The sequence below is a fragment of the Trachemys scripta genome, chromosome 6 (assembly GCF_013100865.1).
Source record: "Trachemys scripta elegans isolate TJP31775 chromosome 6, CAS_Tse_1.0, whole genome shotgun sequence".
In the NCBI taxonomy this organism is placed as follows: Eukaryota; Metazoa; Chordata; order Testudines; family Emydidae; genus Trachemys; species Trachemys scripta.
Window position 1 is genome coordinate 117255432 of NC_048303.1, and position 11768 is coordinate 117267199.

Genomic DNA, 11768 nt, shown 5'->3' on the forward strand with positions numbered 1-11768 from the left:
TATTGGGTGGAGGGCTTCTCGAGAAGCCTGATGCCTGATGCGGTCAACATTTGGCACCAGTTAGGGTACATTCTCGGTAGGGTGCATGTTAGTTTTCCGGGGTGTTACCAATAGTGCATTGGGTGGGTGGGTGTGTGTAGGGGGGGTACTGGGCACCCAAAAGAGAGATGCTATTGGCTAGTTTTGCATTTAGCTAGAAATTTGGGGAGGTCACAGAGCATCCAGAAGAGAATCATGATTGGCTACCTTGCATTTAGCTGGAATCACGGGGGGGAGAAGGGGGCACAGATCACACAAAGGAGAAGCTGCATTTAGTCAGTTTGCATCTAGCTAAAGTTACCTATTGCTTCACACAAGCGGTTATTATATTTCACCAGCCATGAACATATTTCATTAGTGCTGCTGCTGGGGCTTTTCATTCTTTCCCTCCTTGGCCCCCCTCCCTCCTCTGGTCATGACCCTTGACCGAGACTGGCAGAGAACATGACACTTAGTTTGGTTCAGGCTTGTGGCCTGCAGGGCGGGCCTATATGACGAGTCTTTGCCGATGTTCTGATCGGTGCAAGGGAGGCCAGCCAGGCCTATTCCCCCACACTGTCATTGCCCTAATAAAAGTGGGTTGCTATCTGCAGTACCACAAGGGCCAAACTACAACACTAGCCTGGAAAAGAATTGTTATGCTTGGATACAAAGTGCTATTATATGTACACATACATACTATACATATATGCTCATATACACTACAAATATATACACCATATCCATTGGGAATGCCTCTAAGACTCAATTATAAATTATAAACCTTCCCAGGCCCACCATAGGGGACTAAAAATAATTGGATAATAAAATCTGTCTATCCGTCATATGAGGGAATGTGCAGACTAAGGGACAGATGGGGCATGAGTGTATGGATGGTAAAATAAGGTAACCACATAACTGAGTGGGCTAAACACTTATCTTTGGTCCATGCATTATGCTTTTCCAGGGCGATGGGTAAACATTCTCCCCTTAAAAAGACAAAAAGTGGGGGAATGTAGTAAGATGAGGCCCTGAAACATAAACCCTTATATCAGAGGCCAGGTATGAAACCTAAAGCCTGAACTAAAGTAATGGTCAAGAAGAGGTCTTTCTCATCTGGATTCAAAACCCCAGTCTCTTCTTCGGGAGAATTGACACATTCACTACAAAAACCTCTGAGATTTCCTGAATTTTTGGAGTTCTACAATTTGTTTCTAGCAAGCACTTGAGATTATCCCTCTCAGCCCTCAATTCACAAATCTCTTCACCTGTCCTATGCCACGGCTCATATGATTCTGTGTGCCTCCACCCTTTCTGTCTCTCAGAATCACAGCTGGCAACCAAATGACTCAGCAAAAAGGAACTATACAAAATTTGCAATGATATCCCTATCTGACTTAGGGAACTTGATGTCCAGTCTCTAACATGAACAAGAGTTTCCAGAAACTAATCAAGGTCCCAATCTTTACATCTTAAGGGGTCAAACCCCAGCATCCCTATCTGTGTAAGTGGTCCAACATAAATGGAGCAGCCTTGGCCTGGGAAGACAGTACACCTCTACCCCGATACAATGCAACCCAATATAACACGAATTCGGATATAACGCAGTAAAACAGTGCTCGGGGTCGGGGGGACACACTGCGCACTCCGGCAGATCAAAGCAAATTCGATATAACGCAATTTCACCAATAACACGGTAAGATTTTTTGGCTCCTGAGGACAGCGTTATATCAGGGTAGAGGTGTATATGGCTGACTGACTGTGATTGAGGTATATCTGTAGTGTAGTGTCCAATACACCTCTACCTTGATATAACGCTGTCCGGGAGCCGCGTTATAGGTGAAACTGTGTTATATCAAACTTGCTTTGATCCGCCGGAGCACACAGTCGTCATCCCCCGGAGTGCTGCTTTACCGCATTATATCCGAATTTGTGTTATATCGGGTCGCGTTATATTGGGGTAGAGGTGTATATGTATTGGATTATGTGTATCACAAAGTGGGATAGTGATTGAAAGAGAATTAGCACAGACAGTTCTCTTCCTCCAGGTATGGTCTTTGGTGCTCTTTGCCATTGCTCTTTCTTGAGGGCTTCCTCTGGGGAGATGGGAAAGTAGTCTGCTTCTTCTCAAGACCAGTATTGGTTTCTCAAGATTCACAGACTGCAACAGTATAAACACTTTACAAACTAAGGCCTTGTCTACACTACGAGAGTAGTTCGATTTTACTTAAATCGAATATTTGGAATCGATATTGCAAAGTCGAACGTGTGTGTCCACACTAAGGACAGTAATTCGACTTTGTGAGTCCACACTAACGGGGAAAGCGTCGACATTGGAAGCGGTGCACTGAGGGCAGCTATCCCACAGTTCCCGGAGTCCCCGCCGCCCATTGGAATTCTGGGTGGAGCCGCAAATGCCTTCTGGGTAAAAAAAAAAGGGGCCAGGGTGCTTTTGGGTAACTGTCGTCATCCGTCCATCACTCCCGCCCTCCCTCCCTCCCTGAAAGCGCCGGCGGGAAATCATTTCGCGCACTTTTCCAGTCATTGACAGCGTGGACGCCACAGCACTGTGAGCATGGAGCCCGCTGCAACCATCGCTGCAGTTGTGGCCGCTCTCAACGCCTCGCAGCTTATCATACAGGTTGCCCTGAGGCAGATGCAGAAAAGTCAGGCAAGGAGGCTACGTCAACGCGGTGATGGCCTGAAGTCTGAGAGTAGCACAGACCTCTCAGAAAGCAGGGGACCCAGCGCCGAGGACATCACGGTGGCAATGGGTCATGTTGATGCTGTGAAACGGCGATTCTGGGCACGGGAAACAAGCACTGAGTGGTGGGACCGCATAGTGCTGCAGGTCTGGGATGAATCACAGTGGCTGCGAAACTTCCGCATGCGGAAGGGAACTTTCCTTGAACTTTGTGAGTTGCTGTCCCCTGCCCTGAAGCGCAATGACACCCGGATGCGAGCAGCCCTGACTGTCCAGAAGCGAGTGGCCATAGCCCTCTGGAAGCTTGCAACGCCTGACAGCTACCGGTCAGTCGCGAGCCAGTTTGGGGTGGGCAAATCTACCGTGGGGGTTGTTGTGATGCAAGTAGCCAAGGCAATCGTTGATGTACTGCTGCCAAAGGTAGTGACCCTGGGAAACTTGGAGGCGATCATAGATGGCTTCGCAGCGATGGGATTCCCAAACTGCGGTGGGGCCATAGATGGAACTCACATCCCTATCCTGGCACCGGACCACCAGGCCAGCCAGTACATTAACAGAAAGGGCTACTTTTCCATGGTGCTGCAAGCACTGGTGGACCACAGGGGACGTTTTACCAACATCAATGTCGGATGGCCGGGCAAGGTTCATGACGCTCGTGTTTTCAGGAACTCTGGTCTGTTTAGACGGCTGCAGCAAGGTATTTACTTCCCGGACCACAAAATAACTGTTGGGGATGTGGAGATGCCTATAGTGATCCTCGGGGACCCAGCCTACCCGCTAATGCCCTGGCTCATGAAGCCCTATACAGGTGCCCTGGACACTGAAAAAGAACTCTTCAACTACCGGCTGAGCAAGTGCAGAATGGTGGTGGAGTGTGCTTTTGGACGTCTCAAGGGGAGATGGAGAAGCTTGCTGACTCGCTGTGATCTCAGCGAAACCAATATCCCCATTGTTATAGCAGCTTGCTGTGTGCTCCACAATCTCTGTGAGAGCAAGGGGGAGACCTTTATGGCGGGGTGGGAGGTTGAGGAAATTAGCCTGGCTGCTGATTACTCACAGCCAGACAGCCGGGCGATTAGAAGAGACCAGCGGGAAGCGCTGTGCATCCGGGAGGCTTTGAAAGCAAAGTTCCTGAGTGAGCAGGGTAACCTGTGACTTTCTAATTTTGTGTACAGAGAAGCCTTCACCCCACTTCCAACACACGTTTCAAAATAAAAATAGTTCTACTTTGTTAAAGCACACCGTTTTCTTTAATACTGTTTTCGCGGGAATTTTTTAAAACTGGGACGCAGATTGTGGTGCGGAGCGGGTGTAGTGTAGTCGCGCGAATGCAGCTTCTAAACTCAAGGACTGACAGGCTCCGCTGCGGTGGGATGGTTCTTTCAACGGAGCCTGTCACCCCTCCTGATACGGACTGTGTGTATGGGGGGTCTATGTGAGTTTGTGGCAGGGGGGGGACGGTTACAGATCCCCTGCTGTGTGGCTCTGTGATCCTGCCTAAGGACCGCCGCTTAAGATCTCTAACTGCCCTCCCCTGACACAAAGTCACAGAGCAACCCACCCCCCACCACATAACATGAAAAGAACCTCCCAGACTAACCAGGGTAAGTAGTCACTGCATCACTGCACTATGTATGTGCCCTGCTGCTGTGCCTGCCCCCGACTATGTACCCTGCCAAAGGTGACTGTCCTGTCCAATTACCAACCCCCTTTCCCCCCCCCCCCTCCAAAAGAACATGATGGAAACAGTAGTTAACAGAAACATATTTTTTATTATCAACTACACATGGGACTGGGAAGTGAAACTTGGACGGGGGCTTGTGTCAGGCGGGAAGGAAAGAACTTGTCAAACTTTGGGGAATGAGAGCCTTCTGCTGCTCGAGCTCTCTGCAGGGGTGGAGTGAGAGTTAGCAGGGACTCTGCCGCCTCTCCTTCTGTGCACTTTGGGTGAAGGGAGTATGGGACTTGGTGGCGGGGGAGGGCGGTTAGAGATGGACTGCGGCGGGGCTCTGTCCTCCTGCCTCCGTTCCTGCAGAACATCCACAAGGCGCCGGAGCGTGTCCGTTTGCTCCCTCAGTAGTCCAAGCAGGGTTTGAGTCGCCTGCTGGTCTTCCTGACGCCACCTCTCCTCCCGATCCATGTTGGCTTGGTGCATTTGGGACAAGTTCTCCCGCCACTGGGTCTGCTGTGCTGCCTGGGCTCGGGAGCAGGCTATAAGCTCTGAGAACATGTCCTCCCGTGTCCTCTTCTTCTTATGCCTAATCCTCCCTAGCCTCTGGGAGTGTGATGACAGGCTAGGTTGTGAGACAGTCGCAGATGGGGCTGTGGGAATGGGAAAAAGGGAGTGAATTCCTCAGAAAGATAAATGTAGTTGTGAACAAAAAACATAGTCTTTCTCTGTGAACAGGACCATGCACAGCACCTATCACATGCGCACTCAGCACAAGGTCGAATTCTCGGCCTTCGCATTCAGTGTCTGGGGTTTTGCAGAGCACTTTTGAGAACCCTGTCAGGACAACGGAATTGCTCTTGCACGCAGACATGGTAAGCCGTAGATTCGTGGCAGCTTAAAACTTTAATATTAGCAATGGCCTCATTTCACATTGAAATCAATGTCGGTCCCTGCTGCCAGCAATCCGGCAAGCAGGAAGTCTGCTCCTGTCCCACACCCTCGCGGCTGTCCCCGGGAACGATCCCTTTCGGCTGACCCTCTCCCGCCTCCACCGCGTGGCTGCAAACCAGCGGTTACAGTTCTGTAAAGGAACGGTAAAGCAGTCCCAACACTAACATTCCCCTACCTCATTCAAAGCAGGTCATCATGAGCGACATCACCCTCATGAGGATCTCTGAGAGCGACAGACAGAGAATGCTCCGGGAAAGCCTTCAAAGACCAGGGCCGTATGCCGCCATGCTGTGCCAAGCAATGATTCCGGAGTACTTGCTAGTCTCGTGGCGCGGCAACGTGTCCTACTACGGAGGACCCAATAAGGCCGCTCTCCCCAAGAACCTAATGCAGCGGATTTCAAATTACCTGCAGGAGAGCTTCCTTGAGATGTCCCAGGAGGATTTCTGCTCCATCCCCGGACATATAGACCGCATCTTACTGTAGCTGCAGTAGCAGGGACTAAACAGTAGAGCGGCTTGGGCAGGACAATCATGCAAAACCGGACATTGCTAGATTTTTTTCAAATAGTTGCACTGCCCATGACTGAACCGTTAAGTTAATCAAACTAATCATGAGAAACCCATTTTTTAAATTGTTAATAATCATGTTCTGTTACAAATAAATGTTTAGATGTTTACAACACTTACTGGATGATCCTTCACCAGATTCTGTGTCCGGGGTAACGGCTGGGGAGGGTTGGTAGGGGATCTCTGTAAGGGTGATGAAGAGATCCTGGCTGTCGGGGAAATCAGCGTTGTGAGCGCTGTCGACTGCCTCGTCCTCCTCATCTCCTTCCTCATCTTCCCCGTCCGCTAACATGTCCGAGGATCCGGCCGTGGACACTATCCCATCCTCAGAGTCCACAGTCAGTGGTGGGGTAGTGGTGGCGGCCGCACCGAGGATGGAATGCAGTGCCTCGTAGAAACGGGATGTCTGGGGATGGGATCCGGAGCGTCCGTTTGCCTCTTTGGTCTTCTGGTAGCCTTGCCTCAGCTCCTTGATTTTCACGCGGCACTGCGTTACATCCCGGCTGTATCCTCTCTCTGCCATGTCTTTAGAGATCTTCTCATAGATCTTTGCATTCCGTCTTTTGGATCGCAGCTCGGAAAGCACGGACTCATCGCCCCACACAGCGATGAGATCCAAGACTTCCCGATCAGTCCATGCTGGGGCCCTCTTTCTATTCTGAGATTGCACTGCCATCAGTGCTGGAGAGCTCTGCATCGTTGCCAGTGCTGCTGAGCTCGCCACGATGTCCAGACAGGAAATGAGATTCAAACTGGCCAGACAGGAAAAGGAATTCAAATTCAAATTTTCCCGGGGCTTTTCCTGTGTGGCAGTTCAGAACATCCGAGCTCTTACTGCTGTCCAGAGCGTCAACAGAGTGGTGCACTGTGGGATAGCTCCTGGAGCTATTAGCGTCGATTTCCATCCACACCTAGCCTAATTCGACATGGCCATGTCGAATTTAGCGCTACTCCCCTCGTCGGGGAGGAGTACAGAAGTCGAATTAAAGAGACCTCTATGTCGAACTAAATACCTTCGCGGTGTGGACGGGTGCAGGGTTAATTCGATGTAACGGCGCTAACTTCGACATAAACGCCTAGTGTAGACCAGGCCTAAGAAAACACCTTTAAACTAGGGCACCACTGATTTTCAAATCCAATTTGTTTTCAGTCAATTAAACAGAAGAAATTATTCTGTTGGCTGCTTTAACATGAAGCTTTGAGCTTCGAGCAAATGTTGCCTCTCTGGGTCTGCTTTGTTAGCAGCAAAATAAGGCTGAAGAAAATGGACAGAAGAGCTGTTCCCTTTTTTTTTGCCACAGGGCTGCTTGGCACTCTGAGGGAAAACTGATTTCATTGACAGAATCAATTTTGAACCAATTTCCAATAAATTCTAAGGGCTTATTAACACAGAAACTGTTCCCCCCCTCCAAAGCTATCTAAGCTAGGGTTACCATATTTCAACAATCAAAAAAGGGGATGGTGGGAGCCCCGCCCTAGTCCCACCCCTGCCCCTCCCACTTCCTGCCCCCTGACTGTCCCCCTCAGAACTCCCAACCCCCCCGCTCCTTGTCCCCTGACTGCCCCCTCCTGGGACCCCTGCCCCTAACTGCCCCCCAGGACCTCACCCCCTACCTAAGCCTCCCTGCTCCTTGTCCCCTGACTGCTCCCTCCTGAGACCCCCCCATCCTAATTGCCCCCCTAGGACCCTACCCCTTACCTGTGCCCTGACTGCCCAAAACCTTATCCACACCCCCAACCCCTGACAGACCCCCGGGACTCCCACACCCCATCCAACCACTCCCCACCCCCTGACAGACCCCCTCCCCAGAACTCCCGACCCATCTAAACCCCCCTGCTCCCTGACTGCTCCGATCCCTCTCCCCACCCCTGCCCCCTGAACCCCCCCCAGAACTCCCAACCCCCTGCTCCCCGTCTCTTGACTGCCTCCTCCAGAACCCCCCTGCCCCTTCTCCGACCCCCTGGTCCCCTTACCGTGCCGCTCAGAACAGCATGTGGGGGTCCACACGGAGCCCGACACACTGCCGCACTCCCCCACAGAGCGCATAGTCCGGTTCCCGCCCTCGCAGAGTGCTGCGGAGCGGCACGCTGGGCAGCAGGGGAGGGTGAGCAGGGGGAGGAGCTCCAGACTACTGGAGGCCCGATGCGAATGACCGGCGATCTGCGAATGCAGGGAGGGAGATGGGGAGGAGGAGGGGGGAGAGAGAGGAGGGGAGTGATCTGAAGCTGCAGGGGAGAGGAGGGGGGAAGCAGAGGAGGGGCTCTGGCTGCCGGAGCCCCGTGCGAGTGACTCGATCTGGCTGGCTGCCCTCGTGCCGTGCTCTGCATGGGGGGGGGGGGGAATAGAATGCAAAAGGATCTAGACAAATTAGAGAACTGGCCTGAAATCAACAAAATGAAATTAAATAAAGATAAGTGCAAAGTACTACACTTAGGAAGGGAAAATTAAATACACAGCTACAAAATGGGGAATAACTGGCTAGGTGGTAGTACTGCTGAAAGGGATCTGGGGCTTATAGTGGATCGCAAATTGAATGAGAGTCAACAATGTGAAGCAGTTGTGAAAAAGGCTAATACCATTCTGGGGCCTACTAACAGGAATGTCACACAAAAGACACAGGAGGTAATTGTCCTGTTCTATTCTGCACTGGTGAGGCATCAGCTGAGGTATCAATTCTGGGCACCACAGGAAAGATGTGGATAAATTGGAGAAAGTCCAGAGGAGAGCAACAGAAATAATAAAAGGTTTAGAAAACAAGACGTATGGGGAAAGGTTAAAAACCTGGGCATGTTTAGCCTTGAGAAAAGAAAACTGAGTGGTGGACCTGCTATCAGACTTTAAATATTCTAAGGGTTGTAATAAATAGGACGGTGATCAATTGTTCTCCATGTCCTCTAAAGGTAGGACAAGAAAGTAATGGGCTTAATCTGCAGCCAGGGAGATTTAGGTTAGATATTAGGAAAAACTTTCTAACTATAAGGATAATTAAGTTCTGGAACAGGCTTCTAAGGGACGTTGTGGAATCCCCATCACTGGAAGTTTTTAAGGACAGGTTGGACAGACATATATACTTGGTCCTGCCTTAATGCAGTGGGCTGAACTAGATGACCCCTTGAAGTACCAGCCCTACATTTCTATGATTCTATGTCCCTCACACTATTCACCAAAATATCTCTATTCATCTTCAAAATTTTCCACATCTAAATCTTTCTTCCACGTAGCTTTGCATTACCACTTATTATTATTTTATTAAGCAAGACAGGGTATACATTGGTGATTCATTTTAGGTGTTTGTAACATAGAGTCCCAACAGATGAAACTCCATCTGTATAAGGATACCGTATCTGTTCCAGCTTTACTAACGTGTCCAAGCTGGAGATATTAGTAGAAATGGGATGCTGATGAAGTTAATGTTTCTGATCCCCTTATAAAATATTTATTTTGTCATCACTTAGGTCTGGCGAAGATACAATTCTCCCTTCTTCCCATTGCTGTAAAACTTTGCTTCTAAGGGCTAGATCCACAAAGGAGACTTAGACTCAGCATTGCAACCCCTAACGTTTAGGTGCCCTGCCACTTCATAGAATCCACAGTCCCTATGAACCCGCTCCTGGAATCAGGAGCCTAAGCCACCACTCACAAAAAATGAGGTGGGGCTCCCCCTTATAGCTTTTAGCCCAGTGGCTAGTGCACACACCCATGATGTAAGAGATCCAGTTTCAATTCCCTCTTCCAACTGATGTGGAATAGGGATGGGAACCTACCTCTCTCACAAAAGTACCCTAACTACTAGGTTATTGGATATTTTGGGGCGACGGGCACTCTTAATCTCTCCCGTTGAAGCTGTTTCATTTTGTAGCACTAATTAAATGTTCATTGGGCCAGAGAAAGAGTGGGAATGGTTCTCTAGCCCATTGGTTAGGGCACTCCCCTGGGATGTGGGAGTTTGTGTTCCTGTTCCAATGACTATTCATATGAAATGGAATGGTTTCAAGGGCAGAGACTCTGAGACACCCTTTTCCCCCCCCACATTGCCTGGGCACTCTCCTGAAAGGTGAGAGCTGTGGATGCGAATCCCTGCTTCACAGCAGGAGAGGGGGAATTAAACCCAAGTCTCCTACTTCTTGGGTGAGCACTCGAACTGCTGAACTAAAAGTTATGAGGGGGTGCACTTCTTCCTGCAGGATTGGGCCCATAGGTAAGATAGGAAGGGCACCACCTAATTTGAGGATCCTGCTGGGGCTTTGATGTGAGCAGGGTATCCAGGTGTTTGGACTGAAGTGGCTGTGTGCATGCCCAGTAGCAGTTTTTTAGGTGATTAAGGAACTTAATCAGTAGAACCTTAAGCATCTAGAGACTTTAGACATGTACGGGGCTAGGTGGCAACTAAACAGGGGTTTTGAGGATCTAAATTTTGGACTTAGGCATCTAGTGTGCCAGTTAGGCACCTAAATCCATTTGTGTATTTAGCTCTAAGAGCCTAAGGCACACAGGGATTGTAAACCAAAGTCCATGAAGCCCAGAAGTGATTTAAGATGTTTGAGAACTGCCTTCCATGGTATATGGATTGCACAATCCTTGATGACACTCTCCAGTTCATTCTTACTAATCACAGAGAAAGTGCTAATGATTTCACAGGATTTCAGCAATTCCTTAATATAAATGAAGCTTAAAATGGATGCTAGATCATGCCAGACCTGTCATTGCCTAATGAGGGAATTTCATTAGGGTGGAACAAAACTTTAGTGTTAGGACAGCTTATTTAAATTAGAGAGAGGCCCGAGGTGCTGATTTCAGATACATATTTATATCCTAGTTCAGGGGGGTTGGGTGCTATTTGGCACCTTCCTTCCTTCAGAGGGAACAGGGAAATGTTCATAAATACTAGCTAGAAATTTCTGCATGGACGGTGCTGTGAAAATGTCTGATTTTGCCAGTTAGGGAATGTTGTGCAACTGAACCACACAGGTTAGAGGCTACCTATTCTATTCTATATAGATCCTTACGCTGTCCTCATCACTGCAGTATCTGAGCACCTTCCAACAGTGCATTAAGACTTAAGTGATGTAACTAACATCTGTCCCGTGTGATTCATTCTTTCTCATTCTCCCCCCTGGAGGAATTGAAAGAAGAAGAGGTAGAGGACATCACTGAAATACAATATTTACGATTATGAGAGATACAGTAAAAACTGATCAGCCTCCTCATTCTTATATGATCCCATAATAAGAAAAACAATGTTTGGTTCTTAATGAAGTTAGTGGCAAAACGGTTTAAAACAAAAAGAAATATTTCTTTATATCTCATATGATCAGCTGATGGAATTTACCATTGCAGGAAATCACAGAGTGAAATGCTATAGCTGGATTTTAACAAAGGCTGGATAATCTTATGGCCATTAATAACATGCCTGGTAAAATAAGGATAATCAAAACTCAAGCACCAGTGGCTAGGTGTGCTGTGCGGATTGAGGTTTGTCTTCCTCTGAAATAATAGGCATAGGCCTGAGAGAGAGAGGAACTAGATTTAAAAATCTGATAGCTCAATTTTCTCTGTCACAGCCTATATTCTAGTTACCTGCAGTAATATTAGCACTTTCATGTTCAATTCCCTGCACAAACGTTAATTAATCCTCACAATATTCCTGTCATGTTCGTTAATGCATCACTGTGGATGTGGGAAACTAAGACACAGAGAGATGAACTAATTTGCCCCAGTCACAGAACAATTATAGGCTGATTTTATGTTTCCTACTGCTGCCCTCTGGCCCCTGCTCATTTGCTTCACAAATTGTCAACATGCAGGTTTGAGTTTTCAACTGAAAGGTAGCATCTCTAGGTATGCAGTTCCTGC